Source organism: Marmota flaviventris, chromosome 5, assembly GCF_047511675.1.
Source record: "Marmota flaviventris isolate mMarFla1 chromosome 5, mMarFla1.hap1, whole genome shotgun sequence".
Taxonomy (NCBI): Eukaryota; Metazoa; Chordata; class Mammalia; order Rodentia; family Sciuridae; genus Marmota; species Marmota flaviventris.
Window position 1 is genome coordinate 112,450,148 of NC_092502.1, and position 23,050 is coordinate 112,473,197.

Consider the following 23,050-nt stretch of genomic DNA (forward strand, 5'->3'; position numbering starts at 1 on the left):
AAACCAACAGATGTTGAGGTAGTAGATACAGTCAATTGAAAACAGACGATTAAAAACATTCAATCAGGTTGAAGCAACAATGAGATAATTTATATCCATTAAACTGTCAAAAAAAGTACAATTCCTATTTTTGGTAGAGATACAGGAAAATATCTACCATGGTGCTTGTAGAAATGTAAATTTTCAGAGTCTTTTTTGAAAAGCACTCTGCCAATATTTATAAAATTGAAAATATATACCATAGTCCACACAATTTTACTCATGAATTTATTCTAGACAAAAAGATAGCACCAATATGAAAAAGATATATTTACAAAGTGTTTAAGTGAAGAATTATTCTATTGGAAAAAAACAGAAATAAAGTGCTTATTAAAGGAAGAGTTGAATATGTCACTAGATTCATAAAATGTATTTGCATCAAAAATCATATAAATGGATGATGTAAATTAATTTGGAGGGATTTCTCCAGTTTATGGATTAGTAAGGAAATCCAAGATCAGAGAAACTCATGAGATATGGCCCTTATTTTTTTAATGAGCAAAAAATAATATTGTGTGTGTATGATTACATGTCTTCCCCCTCCCTCCACTTTTTAAATAAGAACAGCTTTGCCCCAGGCATGGTGGCTCATGCCTGTAACCTCAGTGGCTGGGGATGAGGCAGTGGGATCCAAGTTTAAGGTCACCCTCTGCAACTTAGTGAGGCCTTAAGCAAATGAGTAAAATCCTGCTCTAAATAAAATACTTTAAAGGGTGGTTGGAGATGTGACTCAGAGGTTAAGGGCCCTTGGGTTTTAGTTTCCAGTACCAAAAAAGTAAATAGATAAAAATAATAGCTTTATTGACATAATTCACCGTTTTAAAGAGTACAATTCAGCATGTCACATATTTAATATATATATTTTATGTTTTCATGGGAAATTACCAAAAGAAGACTGAGACCCAGAAAGCTTGTCTGTTTATGCAAAAGGTGGAAACAGAGAAGCATCAGGATCCTGTCCTAGGAATGGCCTCACAGGTTAGAGACATTAGTGGTCATGGGTGCTGTGCATAGGTATTTTTTTAAAAATATGGAATGCTTCACAAATTTGCTTGTCATCTGTGCAGAGAGGCCATGTCTAATCTTCTCTGTATTGTTCCAGTTTTAGTATAAGTGCTGTCAAAGCAAGCACGCATGCAGGCATTCTTGATGAAGAAGATGAAAGAGCAGGACAGTCAAAATGTATTCATCCAGAGCTTCTTGCCCCTTAACTTGAATGAAACTCTTTTTCCTGATTATTCCTCCATTACAGGAGCAAATATTTTAAGAAAATCATGGCTAAGAATTTGATTACTGCCTCATCCTTTGTGAAGCATTTCATATTAAAAAAAAAAAAAAGGTATTCTACCATTTGGCACCCTTTCTTTCCACTTAATATCTCGCCCCAAATGGACACATGTATTTAAAACAAAAGCGGATCACAGTGACACATAGGACAACTCCAGAGGCAATAATCCTACCCCCAGAGTTGTGCAGCTGGGCCATCCTGGCCTTGTGAGGTTTAAGTATTGAAAATACTTCAGCAAATATTAAACTGTTCATTTGTACTTTCTCCTTTAATGGATATTTCATTGCCATTTTTTTTTATTCTGAAGGTCAAGCTATGAAAAATACACACCTTTCACAGGTAGGGGAGAAAGCCAGATGGCTCTTGCATGGCCTCCCATTCTGGTTTCTGAGAAGGTGCTGACTCTCAGGCCACCAGGCATCCCTGCACAGAAGACTCATAAGTAATACATCATTTTATACTCAGTAATGAAAGGCTGTCTGTCCACAAAGAAGATGGAAGCATCAGGAAGAGGCATCAGGAATGCATGCATAGGTCAGAAGCTAGATGTCTGGTTATTGGTGCCATGTGCCATGGTGCCTGAGCTGAGTCTTGAGCTGACATAAGTGCCCAAGTGGTTCACATGATGAATTTGGAGATAAATAGGCTGTCAGACACCTACCAGGGTCTGGCCAGAAGATCTTGCAAAGACTAGGGGGAGGTCAAGGCAAGGGGGTACTACTTCAGAGCCAGTGAGAAATATAAGGAGGTCAAATCAGCCAGAAGAAGGTGGCTGATGCTCTGTGTGAACATTCTAACCTAAAAGAATAGGCCACACTTCTCCTGAAGAACATGGAGCTGGTGAAATCAGCACCACCAAGGGACAAGGCTCGGGGCCTAGAAGACCAGACACTGAAGGGCAAGCCAGGGGCTGGTGGGCCTCCCAGTGCCCACACAACCAGAGATATAGAAAGGAGAGAAATGGGGAGGAAGAGGCTTTAGAGAGATTGTGCATCTTTTATTCAAAAGAATTTATTCTATGTAAAGGGAATGTTAAAAATGATTGAGATGAAAGTAAAGCACTAAGCTAGATTGGACATCATGTTAAGTTTTGTTTTCCTTTTTAAGGAAGGAATTATGGGTGGCCCAGGGACACAACTACTCAATCACAAGCAAGTTTTGTCTGCAAAGCCAAGCAGAGCCGTCAGTGTTCCGGCACTCCTCTCTGGCACACGGCTGGAACTATGCCACTTCCTCTCATTCTGCTCACAGATATGGTTTCTGTGGACCTCAGGAAAACGTCTGCCTGGGGGGCTTTGGTCCCTAGCCTGTTTTTGCACATTTAAGATTGTGTTAGTAAAGCAGCTGGAGGGCTCACAGGAATCCTTCTAGCCACTGTGAGAATCCAAAGAAAATAATCTGTCCCTAAAAAAATGCATATTTTTAATAGCTTACTCCCCTGAGAAGCAAAACTACAGAAAAGACACTTCTGGAAAATCATCTTATCAACAAGTAATGAGCTGCACAACTCTAAACAGCAAGCAAATAAAAGCCCCTCTCCCTGCCTTTTACTTTGACCTTTCTCAGCCTGTTTCCACTTTACCTTGGTTAGGTTTTGGGTCTTGGCTAAACTGTGATGTTCTAATTTCCCCCTTTTTTTTTTTTCTTTTCAAACCACAGTAACTCACACAGGAGCCAAACCTCTTAACTAAAGAATATTTTATGACTGAGCAGCCAGCATTTGGGACAAAGTAGTTCTGGGGGAGGGGGAGCAAGAGGTCAGAAGTTGACTCCCAAGCAGGGAAGGTTGGTGGCCTCCACCTCAGGCCTGGCCTGCTGGGATTATCACATTGTGGGAGGGTCTGTGCCAAGGCCAGAACAATCCTGCCAGGCTCCTACTCGTCCCCTGAATGGGCTCAGCTGAACCTGCAGAACCTACAGAGCAGCGTGACTCTGTGCTCTAAGGACTTGTTCTTCAGTGGGAGAGTTATTGAAACGTAAGATATTCGGTTACTTCTGTGAAGAGAGACCATGTTGCTTGACTAAGTGATCTGTAAGTATATCATGTGGCTTCATTGAAGGCAACAGGCAAACCAGCAAAGCTCTGAGTGGTGCTTAGCAAGACACGGCCCAGCCAGTATATCATAAGAGGATGATGCACTGAGGACATTGTATACAAGTTTGATATTTCAAATCACCTGCAGGAGTGCAACTCATGATCCCCAATTCCACTCTTAGGGTACCTCGGCAGTTAGTTGGATTTGAGGGCAAGGCACCTCACCTGGCTGTGAATAGCCAGAGCTGGCATGCAACCTGTGAAAGTAACACAGGCAAGGCCAGCCTGAAGGAACTTCTACAGTGGGGCTTTCATAAGTTGTGCTTCGTGTATGTATAATATATTAATATATACTCTACTGTTGTGTATATCTAAAAAGATCAACAAAAAAGTGATTGGTTTTTACGTCTTCAGAAGAATGGTGCTCTCTTACGTGGTGGAACACACATATCCCATAATGGTCCTACCTCCCACTGCCTTTCTGGGGTCACTGACCAGAGAAGATAGACCATATCAGTATGCAGTGTCCCTGGCTGCTGCTGGTGCACTCTGCAGGGAACCAGGCCATGTTGACTCCAGAATCCTGTGTGCCTGTGGTGAGCCTGGGATCTGTGAGCTTAGGGAGCTGTTGCTGTCAACAAATGGGCCTCCCTGGGGATTAACTGTGTTGGCAAAGAGAGAACAAGCTCTTGAAAACTTCTGTGGTGAGGTAAAGTGTGGCTTACTTGGCAAGGCCACCCTGTATGTGAGTCAACTCAGTGCCACTCCAGTCAATTTGACAAATACTTACAGCAGCATTTCCCAGATGGTCTATTAACCATGCTTATTTTGTAGTTCAAGATGCGACCTTCTGATAGAAGGCTATAAGCTATACCAATGATCCTATTAAATTCCCTCACATGGGCTGGTTTCCAGGGCTATTACCAGACAGCATCTAAAAACTTTGCCCTCAGATTAAGAAAATTAATTTAATGAACTCCTTGCCCACTTAATTTCTTTGCAGTTTCGACTGGGAAAGTAAAGCAAAACTAGAGAAGGAATCCTTTTTGTTTTAAGAGAATTGATATAGTTAGGAATGTGTGTCCCTCTAGACTTGTAATGATAGGCCCCTGCCGGGCTTGACAGGGAATACGGTTTCAAACATTGTAGCATTTTGCTGATGAACATGCCCCACTGAGTTTCTAACCATTAATTTTCTAAATTGTATGTTTTAAAACTTGATAAGACTTGTTTGGTTACTGAATTATATCCTCTTCTGAATTCTTCTTTCTGAAAGATTCCCCCCACACACACCTTAAAGGGATATTACCCTACTTTGCACCACCTTCTCAGCAGACAGCTGTTCTCAATGTGCTTCAGTCCCTCTCCAGGCCTGCTTACTAACTTTTACATCTGCAGGATGGATGGGAAAGGCTGGTTTCACAATCAGAGCCTGTTGCCATCATCGCAATTCAGCAGAGAAGGAAAGGGCAATTGCTGTTGGACCAGGTCTGACCTGAGCTCTGCATTTTGTCTGTGGCTTCTGTTCCCTTGATTTTTTTTTTTCTTTTTCCTTTTTAGCTCAGATCTTATGCAAACCTAAGGGCTGCAGACCCAGATTTCTGAGACTTTATGGTTCATGCTTCCCAGCCAGAGAGAAGCTCACCATATGGGGCTTACTGCATCCAACTCCTTATTGATCTACACAGAAATCCACATATAGAATCCATCTTGTAGATTTAGGAAAGGGAATTTTTTTAAAATACAGAAACAATATAACTAACACATATTATGATATCTATCATTTTTATCGTATCTCAGATATCCACCAATTCCATAGTGCATTACAAATATGAAAATCTCAGTTAAAATTTTTTACTGCTACTAAGAAGACCACACCTGTGAAAGGGAAGGCTTTTATAAAGGAATGAAAAAAAAAGGCAAAGAATGATAAAAGGCAACAGAGGCCAAAAATATATCTAGTAATATTGATCTTATTAATCTAATACAGATTTTAATATTGAGCTTCAGATTTTTTTCTACCTATTTATTACTATGGGGAATTCTTTTGCCTTAAAGAAATATTTAACACTATTGCTTCTGTCTGTTCTTTTAGTTGCTTTTGCTGAAAATCAGTAGGTACCAGATTTTTATGCTCCCTAAGTCAAGTTACCTTTCCAGTGTCTCAAACCCAGGCTCTACTTGAATGGAAAAAAAATTACATTCTCTTTTTATTAATCTCTAAAAAAAATTTAGTATTTCTTTGATGTGTGAAGAAATGTAAAGTGAGGGAGAATGTACCACCAGTTGTAATAATCATTGGGACTTTGTCAACAGTATAAAATATATAAATTATATATCTTGTCATAACCAACTATGCAGACAAGTAAATTATTTATGCTCATTGATGAGTTGAATCTAGTGGTTTTTATAAAAATCCGCTGGTGGGCCTTTCTTTCTTTCTTTTTTCTTTTCCTTTTCTTTTTCTTTTCTTTTCTTTTTTTTTTTTTGTTTTGGCACCAGAGATTGAACCTAGGGGCAATTATCCACTGAATCACATCCCCAGCCCTTTTTAACATTGTATTTAGGGATTGGATCTCACTGAGTTGCTTAAGGCCTTGCTAAGTTGCTAAGGCTGGCTTTGAACTCGGGATACTACTATCAGCCTCTGGTCCACTGTCATCATAGGCCTGTGACACTGCACCCAGCTTCTTAGTTTATTTTCAGGGAAGCAAATTTACTAGTAAGCTACAGATTTTAAAAAGCATTTTGGTAACTGAGCATCAAAATAGTTCTTTATATTTTATTTTATGTATTCAAATTTTTCCTGTAAACTAAAATAAAGCAATAACATTATTCTGATAAGGAGTTCAAGAAATTATCAGATTACTAAAGAGCACTGTATCACACACACACACAAAGTTAGAAATTGCACACCATGCCCACTTGATGGGTGGCACAGACCAGGTGATGCTTCAAGGACAGTTTGAAGGAATCAGAGAAAACAGTTTCATGCTTAAACAAGCAAAGTTGGCCATGCATGGGGCAAACTACAGGGGTATGTCCCAGACTTGTTCTTTCCAACACTAACACCTTTGGGTATAATTAGCACATAAGTGAAGGGAAAATACTTGCAGCATAGTTCAGTATTCATAAGAGAATACTGATTCCTTTTGGTTTCTTGAACTAATATTTAACATACTCTAGGCAAAACTTACGCAGACAACTTCACTGTAAGGAGGGTTTTAAAACCCTATAATATGCATCTCTATTCTGTGGAAAATCTAAGACAACAATCTTCAACAAGTAATTTCTCTCCTTCCAAGAAATGTTAACTATTTTTTATGACTCTCACTGAAGGCCTTATATTGAGACAGTATTGTTTTTGGACCAGCTGCTTCTAATCAAATCCTTTACATGAGTGGCTTTGTGTTGTTAGTGGTCTTAGTTTCAAATTTGAGACTTTCTCATAAAGTTCATATACAAGTCCCTGTAGTGAAGAAGTCACTTATAGAAGACTCCCCCAGCAATAACTGAGTGCAGGCCCTGTGGCCTGTTATGGACCACCTAGCACTCCCAAGGAACAGCTAAGGGGCATGACAGTAACTGAAGAAATGAGACACCCTGGTACATCAAAAGCATTTTGTTCTCTTTTCTGATCCAGAAGAGGCCCTTTTGCTCATTAAAAAAGTTGGACATTGAAAAGTGTAATGTCTAGAAAAATAAAAAGGAACAAGTTAGAGAGTGGGCCGTATTAGAAGGGACTGTCAGGGGTTGAAAGGTGGATCTGAAAGTTATAGCAGTAATTTTCTTCATCTTATTTGTCCTTCAGTATTCTTTTCTACTACCCTATTCCTCCTCTTCTCCCCTCTCCAATCTCTTTCCCTCTAGTTTTCCAAATCTCTCTCCTTCCTCTTCTCTTCTCTAGTTTATCTCCACTCCCTCTTCTCCTACTATTTTCTAGCTTTTTCCATCATCTCTTATTTGTTGTTTTCACTTTTAATTTATGTTCTTTCTTTCCTTCCCTTCCCTGAAACTCTGTAAAAAAAATCCCACCTTGATAAAGAGTAAAATCTCAAGGACAAACTGATTAGTGTTTGTGGGATATAGCTTTGTCCATCTTTGACCTTCACGTTATCCGAGTCTTTGTATTTGAAATGTGTCTCTTTTAGTTAGTATACATTTGGTCATGCCAGTGTGCACAGGTGCTTGTGTGTGTTAATCCATTTTGACACTCTTTAATTTGGAGTGTTTACCACATTTATATCAAATGTAATTATTGGTATAGTTGAGATTCATTCTACCATCTTGCTTTCTGTTTTCTATTTATCTAACATGTTATTTGACCTGTTATTCTTGGGTTCCTTGCTTATTTTAAATTAAGAAAATATTTTACTATCCATTTTATTTCCCCTATTGAATTTTTTTAGGTTTTTTTGTTTTTGTTTGTTTGTTTTTTGTTTTTGGTACTGGGGATTGAACCCAGGGGCACTTAACCACTGAACCACATCTCTGACCCTTTGTATATTTTATTTAGAGACAGGGTCTCGCTAAGTTGCTTAGAGCCTCCCTAAGTTGCTGAGGCTGGCTTTGAACTTTTGATCCTTCTGTGTCAGCATTTTGCATTATTTTTAGTGGTTACTATCAGTTATTTTTTACCCTTCCTACCTTTTGTTATTATTGTCACATATTTTACTTCTGCATGAGTTATAAACCCCAATATGCATTGTTGTTTTATTGCTTGCCTTCTTTTAAAATAAATGTTTATTTTAACCCACCTTTATATCTTTGGAGTGTTTTTTCTTTCTCCCTGAAAATCTGTGCTTCCACATAGGGTCATGCTATGGTGTGGATGTGATTTGTCTCCTAGAGTTTCATGTAATGGAAGCTGGGGTCTCAGTGTGGTGGTGTTGAAGTGGTGGAACCCTTAAGAGGTGGGGCTTAGTGGAAGGTCGTTAGGTCATTAGGGGTGTGCCCTCAGAAGGGATAAAGTTAGTTCTTATGGGACTCAGGTTTATAGTTCCTGAAAGGGCCAGCTATTATAAGAGAGTTAGTCTAATTCCTGAATCTCTTCTTTGGCTTTGAATCCTCCTTGTGTGATCTCTCCCTCTCTCACTTGTTCATATCATGATGTCATCTGCCATGTCATGAGAGAGCCAGGAAGGCCTTCACTAGCAGCTGAACCAATGAGGCTACATGATATTGGAATTTTACCTCTCACAATGTAAGCTAAGTAAATCTCCTTTTTATCTTACAAAATGTCTGCCTGAGGTATTTTGTTATAGCAATGGAAAGTGGACTAATACAAATCATTCCCATTTCTTTGAAGGAATTTTACAAAAGAAAAATAAATATTCTTGTAGGATAGGCCTATTGACAATCAATTTTCTTGATCTTGGATCATCTGAAAAGTCTATACCTTATTTTAGAAGGTACTTTGTATGAAATACACATTGACAGATGTTTGAAGTCAGTTTCACTTGAAAAGAGACGCTGAGATGAAGATTAGCTGCAGGAAACTTATCACTCCAGATCAACACCCTTAAGAGGATGAAGGAATAAGACTGAGAAGACAAGCTTGACCTGTAATGCAGTCATGTTGTCACAGCAAAGGCCACAGCCAGTTTCCTTGGAGGTTCTGAAGTTCACATTTCCCAGCAAAGTTGCCCTCCTTTGAGATAAAGGAAATTGGCCTCCATACTCCAGTATCATCACTAAAGTTCTGTAGAGTTTCACAGGCTGCCTTCTCTGCTTCCTTTCCCTGAATCCCCATAATCTGGTTTCAGCCTATTTCTCCACTAAAATTTGTCTTTTACCAGTCAAGGTAAAAGATGCATTCTACAGCTAAATCCACTTAATGCAGAAAAGACATTTGGCAGTACCTCTACAAATTTAAAATATTTATATTCATTGACCTAGCAATTCTATTTTTAAGAGTATGTTTAAAGGAAAAACTGCAGACAAGCAAAAATCACAGCACAAACATACACCAACACACACACACACACACACACACACACACACACACATCCTTTGCAGTTTGTTTGTAATAGTAAAAAGTTGGAAACAATTTAAGTACCCACCAGTAAAAATTGATTATACAACAAATGCTATGTAATAAAAGCATAGTAAATATTTGCTAAGTGAGTGACTAAAAGAATAAACAGTTACTCTGAAATATACCCAGGATTTGATGATTTCCCAAGATAATTTTATTAAATTTAAAAATAAAATCAAACTTTTGTTTCTGTTAAGATAAGTTTGATTGATAAAATAAATTTGATTGATTAAAAAAATTTAAGAAAATTATGGGAAAACAATCAATTAGAGATGGAAATGAAAAAGTAATAAAGTACAGCCCTCTTACACTAAGGTAATTCATCTGCTCACATGCTAATTTAGGAGTTTGCTGGGTTCAGATGTCTCTCTTCACCTTAATTTCTAATAGAAGCATGCTCTAAGAATTCTCATCACATATTAATTATTAGTGCCTACTTACACATCTATCTCAGAGCTAAGAAGGGTAGAAACTCATCTTTTATGAGTTTCTGGCATATACATTTTGTGGGCATGTTAAAGGTATGAAGCAATTTTTGTGGAAGCAATATTTGGAAGACACCCCCAAAGCCCTCCTTATCAGTCTTTAGTCAGTTTCCCAGCTTCACTAACTGTGTCCTGCTTTCTGGATGAAGAGAAGATGTGAGTGGGCAGTATGGTCTAAATACGCACCAGCTTTGAGATTATTAAATGGGTCCCTGTTGGGGGGAAGAACAAAATCTTCCAACTTTTCCAAAAAATACTAAAAAGTAAGAGTTACTGTCTTCTTTATAAAAATTAGTTCTGCCATCTGGACCCCACTCCTTCATCTCCACTGATCCTGTATTATGAGTTGATATAAATAAATAATTTCCTTCTTAAACATATACCTTGCCATTCCCCAATACCTATGCTTTTGAAATAATGCCTTGATTAATTGTGCATATATTATGAACTCATGTGCCACAATTATGGCCAAAAATGTGTCCATTTTTTAATTTTTTAAAAGCCACTTTAAAAAAATAAGGTATATTACATACATACATACTTCAAATACTTAAAGTATATTTGATAAGTGTTGGTGTTATCACACATCCCAGAAATGACCTGTTGTCCCTTTGTAATCCAGGCCCTCCTTTCTGTGCTCCACAATTTCTGAATAATGATTAATCTGCTTTTTCACCAATGATTAGTTTGTCTTCTAATATTTTATATACATGGAAGCATATAGCACGTAATATATATATATATATATATATATATATATATATATATATATATATATATATATTTGCCTGGCTTCTTTCACTGGGCATTATTGAGATGGAGTTACTTTGTATGTATCAACTTCTTCCAGTGTTGCTGTGTAGTTTTCCAGGGTGTGTATCTATGACCTCAGAGAAACATGGACATGAAACAATCTAGGGAAATCAAGTTTCAGAGAGGGACGAGCCATTCCCAGATAAGCAAAGACCCCGACCTGGGAATAAGCATTGAAAAGACTGACATTCTCTATTGTTTTTCTCTTCTATTTCATTGATTCCTGCTTTGATCTATGTTAGTTGCTTCCCTCCACTTTGGGTTTAAAAATGCTTCTTCTCCTTCAGTTCAAAATACTTCCTAATTTCCCTTTGGATTTTATATTTGACTTGTGGGTTATTTAGAAATGTGTGTTTGGGATGAAAAATATTTGAATATTTTGACTATCCTTCTATCATTGATTTCTGTGGTGAAAGAACATGTTACATACACCTTGAAACCCCTTAAATTTATTGAAATTTGTTACAAGTCACAAAATAGGATGTATATTGTTAAATGTGTTATGTGCACTTGAAAAGATTTATTTTGTTGATGTTAAGTGAATTATCTCATTTCATTAGGTTCATAGTGTTGTTTATTCTATATTTTTTCCTATTATTTCTCCTCATTCTACCACTTTGTGAGAAGGGATATTGAAATAGCTAATTCTAATCATGGATTTCTCTGTTCTCATGAGTCTATAAGCTTTTGTTGTGTGTATTTTGAAATAAAAATTAATAGTTTATTAAATGTTTCGGGTTTTTATGTCCTCTCAATTAATTAACCTTTTCATCATTGTAACCAGACTTTTTATTCCTGATAACAGGGATTAAATATTACATAGAAATGAAAAAGGAAAGGATAAAGTACTGTTACTTGGACCAGGATGATTTTTACGTACTTAATTTTGAGTGAAAGAAACCAGAAATAAAAGAGCATATGCAGTGTTATTCCATTGGTATAAGTTTAAGTTAAGAGAAAAACTAGATTATTATGATGGATGATCATCTGAGAGCCGGGAGATGTCTAGGTGGAAGCACAGGGAACAGTTCTGAGGGAGGCTGCAAGATGTAAATACTGATCCTGGGGATGAGCATAAAGATTCATGAACAAAAGAAAGAGAATAGTTTCTTTAAAACTATGAATAATAGAAACAATAGAGTGCTATTCACAGATGAAAACAATAATAAAACTCTTCTGGACCTCTTCAGAATACAAGTTTCTTTTAAAGAAGTAATCTTTTGTATTTGGCATCATAAAAATATGAACAATTTAGAAAAACATATTCTGAAGAGTTGAAAAGGTAAATAAAAAACTGATTTTCAGAATCATATCCTTAATATATAATGATTTACCTACAAATAAAGCAAACACTAAACATAAAAATAGGTAAACAGATGTAGCTATGGGCAAACAATTTGGAAAAATAACATGTAAATGGTTAACCCACCCATGAAAAAAAAAATGTTTATAAACAAAGGAATACAATACAAAGCATAACAAGTCTTAAGTTTTACTTTATTAAAATGCTACAAATTTTTAAAAGATAAAGCTTAGTATGTTTAAGAATGGAAGTGCCCTCACACACTGTTGGTGAGAAAATAAACTAGCACAACTTTCTAGATAATAATTTGTAGAAGTTTTTAAGAATATACTCATTTTATTATATGAATCCTTTTAATAAGAATTTATCCAACGAAATATATGCAAAAATTATTGTAGCAAATATACTAAGTAAAACAGATATCAGAACATTATATGAAGAAAATTCTATTTTCTGAATTATGAATTCATATTCATATAAAAATTTCTGATGATATCTGAGAGGATATAGTAATATGGATGCTATAATTTTCTTCATCTTTTTAATTTATATGTTCTAGTTTTTTTAAATTCTTTACATTTCAAAATATAACCTTAAATAAAAATAAAGGTTATATTTTTAAAATATAAACTAAAGGTTATATTTTGAAATATTCCATATGTATTTAGTTAATATATATGTGTACAGGCATATGACTATAAAGAAAATTATCTCAATATTTACTGAATATCTACTAATGATAGCCTTTGGAACGTTAATTTTTTCCAATAATATTTTTTTGTCTTTTTCTCCACAAAGAAATGAACCATGAATATGGATTTTCTTTCATAATAAAAAAAGTAAATGAGTCACTTAGCAAAGTAATAATAGAAATATATATTCATAAGAATGCATTTAATAAGGCAAAGTGAGGAGGTCCACAATGAAAAATAGAAACTAAAATTATTCAATTATGAAACATTTCAATTAGAAAGAAACAACCAACATGAGAACAGAGGAGAGAACGAGTCAGTGGAAAATGTGTGACCAGAAAGACCTCAGTGATTCCAAAGCAGTCCAATAGTCCTACAGATGGGGCCGATTAGGTCCAGTGAGTTGAAAATATTTAGAATACTCAAAGAAAATCTTCAGGTGTCAAGTCTGACTTGTTCCCTTTGAGAAGCCTAGCGGAGACGTCCTTTCCTATTTTCCTAAGAACACTTAGTTTTCTTGAAATTTAAGTGTCTAAGATGTCTAGACAGGAACAAAAAGAGTCTTTGAAATCACAGAATAATCTGATTCTGTCTATAGCATTGTTTATGGCTAAGATATTTGGGATAGAATTTTGACTACTTTTTAATCAAGCAGTCAAAATTACCCAAATTTTCTGGTTGATTATTGGTGGGAAATGCTGGCAATAACTCTCACGACACATCCTCAATTTTAGGAACCATTTAAAACTTGATGACATTTAGACAGAAAGAGCTAATTTGTTTCTTCTTGCACTTTGCCCCAGTATGTGATGAAATGTGGCTAAGAGAAATGGCTTATCTAACCCCTAGGTGAGTGAAAACTACTTTGTCATGTGGTGGTTTCAAAACTTTTAAATTTAGAGTATATTTCAGGGATTAGTGATTTGAAAAAACTTCACCCACACAACAGCCCTATGTCTTTTTCATCTAGATCTGGTTCTCAAAGTGCAGTCCCTGGACCAGCAGCACTGTTAAAACACAAATATGTAAGCTTCACTCTGCTATTAAATCTAAAACCCTAGGCCTGAGCCACAGCAATCTGTGACTTGCACCCTGTAGAGGATTCCAATGAATGTTGTCTTTTGAGAATAAGTTTCCCAGGTGGACTTTAATGAAGATTCTTAAAAACCTACTGAGAAGACAAAATAACATATTGGCTCACATCTATAGAAAAATTTTCTTTAATGATAAATCTGTAGAAAATTTACAGCATTATCATTTATCATCTCTGAAAGGTGTACATTATCATATTTATCTGAGTTTTCTTTTTTCTGAATAGTCAGCACAATGACATTTCAGAAACAAAACTATGCCAATGTGTTACTATTGGTCATAGGATTTGGTGAAGATAGAAAAATTGTATTTAAGGGAATCTTGATTTGATTAATCATGTTTTACACACTGTCAAATAATATCCCTATGGACTGTATAATGTCTGTTTGCTAAGTTGGATTCAGGCTAACACAAAAGCCCTGAAATGTTGAAATTTAGCAACATTGGTATAATAAGACTGTTGTGTAATTATCCTACATTCAAAACTAGAGGTTAAGATTATCTCATCAATCAACTCAAATAAGTTAGGATATGGAGGTAAATAACTTCAGTGCACACATTGAGAAGTAACAGAAATCTGCAGATTATCATTTTAGCATTGTTGAGTCAACATATGCTTTGGTGGAAAAGAATGAAATTTGAAAAGAGACCCATATCTCTTTCTAATTATACAGGAAAGATATATAAGCAGGGGTGATGAATGAAAAGAAGTTTATTTCAGTGTAATCTCTGGGATCTTCAGAAAATTTTGAGTACATCCTGTCTTTAATCTTTAAAGCAGAATGTTGCAATTATCTATTCCAGTTACCTGTTTATCTTACTCACATCTCTGCAATTTGGACAAGACTTGGTGTTTTAGTCACCTTTTTCACTGCTATGACTAAGACCTGGCCAGAACAGTCACAGAGGAGGAAAATTTATTAGGGGGATCACGGTTCAGAGGTCTCAATCCATAGACAGCAGTATCCATTCCTCGAGCTCAAGGTGAGGCTGAACATCATGGAGGAAGAGTGTGGTAGAGGGAAGCAGCTCAGCAGAGAGAAAGACTCCACTCACCATATACAAAATAAAAACCCAAAGTCATGCCTCCAGGGACCCACATCCTCCACCCACACTCTACTCACTATAGTTACCATTCAATTAATCTTCTCATTGAGGGGTTGATTCACTGATTGGGTTAAGACTCTTCTAACACAATTGTTTCTCCTCTAAACCTTCTTGCATTGTCTCACACATGAGCTTTTGGGGGACTCCTAATATCTAAACCATAGTACTCAGGATAGTTCATCTCTGTTCCACATGGCATCATGAGGGAAGGCGCAGAACCTAGGGCTTGGAATAAGACTTATCTACTCAGAAAGTTGATCATGGTTGTTAATTGAGAATTTCACTAGGATTGTTGACCAAACACCCATTTCCTCTCATGTAGCCAGGGCTTCCAAGGACAAGCATCCTGAGAGTCCAAATATAAGCCATGTTATCATTTGCAGCCTGGCCCTGAAGTCCTGGCTGATAAGAATTCTGCCACACTCTATTGGTTAGAGTATTTATTATCCTTCCAGAACCAAGGAAAGAAAACACACACTCCACTTCTCAATGGGTGAATACTAAGTGTCTGAACAAGCACCTGGAACCAGAAATGGAATTCTGGCCACTGTTGGAAAACACAATGTGCCATAATATATTCTCTGGTCACCACAATTAATACTCCTTCCCTAGACAAGAGATCAAGCCTTCCACTAACTTGGTTGATTCTAGGTACAGTAGAAGAAAGCTACCCCACAGAGCCCTGCCAAAATTGAAGAGTCCATTGTTAAATAGATGCTGTTTTGTTTTAAGCCATTACATTTTAGAGTGGACAATTATGCAGCAATAGATAAGTAGAACATGGATTATCCACCTTTTTCTCTAAACACAACCAAGGGACTCCATGGAGAAGACACTGTTCAACTCAACAGATTTTTGAAAATAAAATAGATTATTAAGTTCTAAGCCAATCTGTTTTTCAGAAAATATTTTGAGATGAAAGTTAGTGGGACTTATGTCATTATAGCAACAACTCTGAATTCATCTTAATTTATACAAAAATCAAATATTATTCATTTGCATACCTTGCCTCTCACTGTGACACATTTCACAACTGATTACACTCTGGTAAATGTGGGCTGAAAGCCCTAGCTGCTCTTGGAGAGAAAATTTTCTTCAGAAACTCAAAAAATATTGCTGCAAAATTAACAAATAAATGCAAAAATCTCAGTTTATTTCCTTCAAAGTTCACCACGGTATCTTGCTGCTGGCTGGACAGGATCATGTATAGAAGAAATGGAAAATAGAGACATCAATAAACAATTTTTCCTGTGCACACAGAGAGGTTGGTGAAGAGACCATCAGTCACTCTTCCATCACAGACACCTTGTCCCCTTTGCATGTTCTTTGTAAGTACAGTGGCCATACTTCCCACTGTTTCAGCAGTTTGTCTGATTCCATATTCTTCCCAGACAAAATTTTGAATGATAATTTATGTGATCATTATATGAAAAAGCATAAAGTTTAGAAGATAACATGTGAATGCAGGGGACCCCTTGTGCTGACTCCAAACAAATTTATAGAGCATTTTTTTAAAAAATGAGTCTGGATGATGCACTTTATGTCATAATGGACAGTCACAATATGGAATCAAGATGTAGGAATCATGTCACCTTGTATTCATCATGTTACCCTATGAGAATTATCTTCTTCTTAATAGTCTGACCAACTCTTTGTCAGTTATAACACTATTTTAGTTGGCTGCAACTGGGCAGTAAGTAGCATTTTCACTTAAAGCACTCAACATGATTTTCCAATGGTCTCCATTGGCACTTAAAATTCAGCTTCTAAGTGCTTTGTAAAATTAATTTGCTTGCTCAGGATTTCACACTCCCTTTATTGCCGTAAGTGAGGAAGCTGTGGGAAAGAAAGGTATTTGCCAAGTTTATGTTGGTTGAAGAATTTTGCCTTCTATTAAGCCCAGTTGCCTTGCAAAAAAATCATAACTATGACATGTCCGTTGAATCACCTTACCTGATTGTCTATTAAGCCACCCCCATAAGCAAAATTTTGTGCTGAGTTTTCTAACAGAAACATGTTATGATAACTAAATAATCAGACCTGAAGCTTTCATTATATTTATTAAAAATTTTCTTGTTGGGAAAAACAATATTCCAAATAAGTTATAATCACCATAAATGGAAAATCAGAAACATTAATACTGGTACATGCTAGTTAGTAGTACATGTTATTTTCAAAGTGAAGCCAGGTTCTTGATTTTAACATGCCAGAAGTACTTACTTTGCACCTATGGGAAGTGAGGTCCCCAAATCTCTGGACTAGGCAATTAAAAAAAGGAGTATAAAGTGATAGATAAAAGCAGAGCCTGATTTGCCTGTACACTCTCTGCACCCAAAGGATAGGAAGATTAGTTTTTATCTCAAGTCCAAAATCACTGATTATGGAAAGACCCTTACTTAGGGATGACTTTTATTTTTCATCAGTATCCATAATCTTGGAAGCACTGAGTTTCCAACTTACAAAATGTATGTCTCTGAATTTCTCACAAATAAAAAGAGTAGACTTTGTGTCTATGCCTGTGCTTGCATGTGCATACATATCCAATAACAATACCTAATTAACACTACCTCTCAATAAACAAAAGAAAACCATCATTTACATTTGTAAATAAGCCTTTCACTTTCTTCAAAAGACAGGGCTTTTGGAATAAATGGTGTCACATTCCTGTGAGGAAGACCTTTGTCAATTATTAGGATATTTGTCACACTTCCAACTAATGATGCTGAACTTGAGAATTCATGGGATGCATGCTCTACAGGGCACAGCATCTATTTACCCAAACAAAAGGACTATAATCCTGAGAATCATCTATTAAAACTGGTCTCTTCTTCATTAGTAGGTCTTGCACTAAACAAAGCAGATATGATTTGGAGCATCTGTTTAGTTAATCAAAAACAGAAATTTAAAAACTGAACTGGGTAAAACCTTTTGGGGCAGGCAGCCCAGGACTGACTTTTTTTTTCTGGTCTCATATCTTAAGTGAGCAGATTCACATCCAAGTTCTTCTTGCCAGCTGGCTCATGGCTTTGCTGGTAGGATTCTGGGTTGCTGAGCTTCTTCTCCTTGCACTGGGGTTCCACCTTATGCAGCATAGACAAATGAATGATAAATGTGAGCTTGTGGAAATTCACAGTGCACAGGTTTTCTTGGTGACTCTGCACCAGAAATATTGCTGAAAGTTTTGATATGAAATACAGATTATGCACATAAGCATTAAGTATATGAGACTATGTTGAATGATTCTTCTGTGTCTCTTATTAATGAACTATTAACTACCGATGTTTAAATATATCTATGCCCTCAAAAATTTGGAAAGATCTGCAATATTTGGGGCAGGGACCAAGTCTAGTTCACTATTTTGTCCCTAGAAATTAGCATAGTATCTAGAAAAGTTATGCCATAAATTATAACTTTTAATATAAATATTAAAAGAATAAAGTATTATAGGCTCAGTCAGTTTCATGTGTACACACATGTTTTAAGGTAATCCTAATGCTATAGAACCTGTTGCTTAAATTTATATATAAGTCCCAAAAGTTCTTTGAACAATCACCTATAGGGAAACACAGAGTCTTAGATTCCCTGAATAAAAATTTCCTCTACAAAACCTGTCATACTTAATACAATGGTGAAGAGTTGAAAATATGGCAAGAATCTTTTATCTTAGGATTGCAAAATTAAAACATCAGCTTCATCTCATCCCACTGTGGGATGAGCAATGAATCTGCTAAAGAAGAAGTAGCACAAACACAGTGCTAGCAAGATCTGTTGTATCTTAGAGCACAGTCTTTGGGGAAGCATTTAACCATGGCCCTTTATTTCTTAAATCATAATGACAAATGAATATCAAATCCCAAAAGAATAATAAAGACCTTAGAAACTAGATATAATCCATGAGGTAACATTTATTTTAGTCTAGGCAGCTACCAATAAATTTAATTTATGTTTGTTTTTTTTTTTTTTTTTTTGAGAGAGAGAGAAAGAGAGAATTTTTTAATATTTATTTTTTAGCTTTCGGTGGACACAACATCTTTATTTTATTTTTTATGTGGTGCTGAGGATGAACCCAGCCCCTCGTGCATGCCAGGCAAGCAAGCTACCGCTTGAGCCACATCCCCAGCCCAAATTTAATTTATTTTAATGGAGGAATTGTGCATGCTCAGTGGGTCCCTCATAAACAGTATAGCCAGTGAGGGTGCCATGTCTTGAAAGCCCAGGAAGCCCAAGATCTTCTTGACCTGGAACCCACGAATCCTGAAAGAAAGCACAATTCAGGGAAACAAATTCTTCATACAGCTGAGAATCTTTGCTTAGCAAGGCACAGGAAGGTCAGCCCAGCCCCATTAATCTTCTTCTTTTAGAAACATCTGAGAATGGCTAAAAAAATATATTCTAATCAAGTATACTTTATTTAATCAATCCTCTATCCATTTTATAGGAATGCTAGAAATATTCTTTTTTTCGAAACTTAAAAATGTCAGTTGATTTGTTCACTCTCTAAAAGAGCTAGTTTTACTTCCACATAATGACTTGAGTGAATGACTGCCAGGGTTTCATACTTCTAATTTTGCAAAATTAGAAGAGCTTATCAGAGGAGTTACATAAATGATTAATATTTTTGTGCTATGTAAACACATTAAAAATTTCCCAACTACTATCTTTATATTATTATTTTTATCTTATTATTATTATCTTATTATTTTCCAACATGACTTTTAGTACTCAAAAAGAAGCATATAATCTGAATATATAAATAAGAAAATGACAGAATTATAAAGATTTACTACATTTTCTTAATTTTACTTAATTCACCATATATGTAAATTTAAGGTACATTGAGACTCACTGGTTTAAACTGAGGTGAGATGGTTTCCTTCACTGGGATAGGAAAAGATCACATATCTAGGGCTGGGGATGTGGCTCAAGCGGTAGCACGTTCGCCTGGGTTCGATCCTCAGCACCACACAAAACTAAAAAAATAAAGATGTTGTGTCCACTGAAAACTAAAAAATAAATATTAAAAAATTCTCTCTCTCTCTAAAAAAAAAATCACATCACATATCTAGGAAGCTATCAACGTGGGTAGATCATTGAATTGCCCTGGAGATTTTAATGAAAAATATATTAAAATTTGAAACAGATATAGAACAATTTAGAATCGTTATGGAATTGTACCTTGTCTTTTCTGCTGTTCTGTTTACTGACATTTACACTGGTCTTTAAAATATCACCTATCTCAGCCTGCATGTGCTAATTTGACCTAGAAATACTCCCATGCAAGAATGTACACAAGATATTAATATGAGAAACTTAAAACCCCTAGGTATGTTTCCATAGTTAAAATGGGACTCATATTCAATAAATAAACTTTTTAGCTCATTAACAGTTGACTCATTTCACATACTCTGCTGCACATTAGACAGAAGAGAACATTGTGTTCTTCACAAGGCGGTTTTGGTTGCACATGCACTGGGATTGAGTTATCATGTAGACTTGTTTTACATCTGTGTTCCTACATCAATCAAGCCAGAAGGGTATAAATAGAAGAAAGACACTCTTCGGTATTAAAAGTGTAATTGTTGCAAACCGGATTGAGAAGTAATGATCAGGGTTGGACAGCTTCTATCACGTGCTCCTCAGGGCAAATTCTCAAGATACCAAACCATTAGACAGAATTCTTACACAGGTCACTGAAATTTACTTTCAGTTCTTCCTGAGCAAAGTGCAAAAGGCAAAAGTCTTTAAAGTAATCTTAAAAGTCTAAGGTCAGTTATTTCTGGTTATAATCCATTGGTTTCCTCTGTTGTTGTATTTGTTTACATTCACAAGATAATTCTGTGTTTGTTTCCAGTTTGTAGTATTCTTGACTTTTTGAAAAAAACTATTTTTATGACAGGCTTAATTAGGGCTTTTCCTTCATTCTAAATCACTACTTTTCTTCATTTTTGTTTGAGAAAAACAATTATTGGCTCATTCTGTCAATCACACTTTACAAATCAAGCCCTTTGAATCTTCAGGCAAGTCCTGGTTCTACTCACCAGACCCTCTACTAACTCAGTGCTGAGAAGAACTGGAGCCAGTGTCTGTTCTTGGTCAGCATTTAAAATTTATTTCTCAATGACCATAACTTTCTTTTCTGGATCCTCTTTCTGCCTTACAGACAGCCCACTTTTCTTCTTAATTGCTTTTTCTTTACACTCCAGGGTGTAAGGTAACTCAGTATTTCTTATTGCAATATATAGGGCCTCCATGAGGTTGTACAGAAATTCCAAATCTCTATAACAAGTAAATTAATTGGTTATGATTGGGGGGGGCATACTTAGTAGGAAGTAGAATGCATCATTAGCTTTTAAGCTGCATTCTATGACTGGGTTTTCCACTTTCCCTAATAAGAGGACACCTCTTAGAAAGCATTTCTTTCATTTATAAAATTGTCCCAATATTTTAATAGAGTATGCATGGGTGGGAGGAAAAATTGCAATCTACCTCTTCTCATGTAAAATTTAAAATTTTTCATTTTATTTTTCTCTCTTGAAACATTACTGCACCCAAATGCTTCTATTCAACTCACCTTTAGCAAAGCTTTGTGTCTCACAGATGAAAAGCATCTAGGTACCGACAGTGGTACAATGAGTCACGGTTACACTGTGCTGCCGGGAGACCTACCTGTGTTAATACCCTGCCTGCTGCCTTCCAAGATCATCTTCTGTTTTCTTCCAAACTCCTGTCTCTTATTAACTAAGCACTGCACTAAAATAGGTGTGTTATAATCAAAGTAAATTCTTTCCTGGAAAAACAAAGAAAAGAGAACAATTAGCATGTTATAAATAACCAGAGAAAAGAAACAAAGAAGAGCTGGAGGATATGTGGAACTTCCCATTAATGGAACAAATCAAGTCTAAGCCCTTCTAGCATATTCTTGAGCAAAGGAAATGGAAAATGATATTACATAACTTCAATGTTCGCATGTAGAAATAACTGAAAATTTAGGTAATTAAGTGCCATTTAATTGAGAATAGAGGGAGGAGGAAACTGGAAATAGGGAAAGGAAGTTCACAGTTTAGAGAACACTGTCGTTCTTGAGATTTTTGATCTAATGTTTCTAAAGAATACACAATGAGATTCCTGAGTCCTTGAAATCCACTGAACAAATTCATCTTTGCTTCTTTCCTATGGATATCTTTCTATGCTGATTCACAAAATCCCTTTTAAAAATTTTCATGTACTACTAATAAGTGCATTTACCAAGATTCCATTTTATGAAATCAACACATAGAGATCCGTTGTATTTCTTTGAACCAAGAGCGAACAACCAAAATTTAAATATATTACCACTTGAGATAGTACCAATTATGAGATACTTCAATATATGTATTTTAAAAATATGTTCAAAGTCTTCATATTAAAAAGTGCCAAATATCAATGACACAAATCAAATAAGTCCTATATAAATGGGAAAATATACAATGTTTATGGACTGGAAACCTTAATGTAGTAAAACTGTCAATTGCCAACTAAGTGATTTATATATTTAATGCAAATCCTACCAAAATTCCAGCAGTATTATGGTTAAATGTGAACAAACCGATTCTAAAAAAAATTATATGAAAGGGCAAAGAAACTAGAACAGTTAAAACAATTTTGAAAAAAAACAAACTTGTAGAAATCACTCTATCCAATAAGACTTGTATGGTATTGGTGTGCTATTGTTGAAGGGGTAGATTCATAGAACAATGCACAGAATAGTAGAGGGTCCAGAATAAATACATACAAATAATGGCTGTTTGGTTTTGACAAAAATATCAAACCAATTCAAAGATAAAGAACAGTTTATGATGACAATTTAGATGTGCTATTAAAACAATTGGCTATCCATGGGCAAAAACTGAACCTAGACCTACACTTCAGACATTACACTCAGAGTAGTTGAAGATGAATATGTAAAATTATAATACTTCCAGATGAAAACATAGGAAAATATTCTTAAAAGTTTTCATCAAACTAAATGTTCTTAGAAATGACTTTGAAAATTATGATCTATAAAAATATAAGTTGATAAATTGAACTCCGTCAAGTTAAATACTATTATTCTGCTAAAGATATGGTTAAGAGAGTGAAAGGACAATTACAGACTGAGATAAAATATTTACAGATCACAA

The 23,050-nt window shown here is 35.8% G+C and overlaps 1 non-coding gene and 1 pseudogene across 1 annotated transcript; one reads left to right on the top strand and one right to left on the bottom strand.

The window, feature by feature from the left end:
* Positions 1–1,063: 1,063 nt before the first annotated feature.
* Positions 1,064–1,171, bottom strand: LOC114105255 (U6 spliceosomal RNA). The gene has a single exon (XR_003584976.1). It is a non-coding gene; the product is annotated as a U6 spliceosomal RNA (small nuclear RNA).
* A 2,648-nt stretch (positions 1,172–3,819) lies between these two features.
* Positions 3,820–23,050, top strand: part of LOC114105251 (T-complex protein 1 subunit zeta-like) — a 66,338-nt pseudogene continuing 47,107 nt past the window's right edge.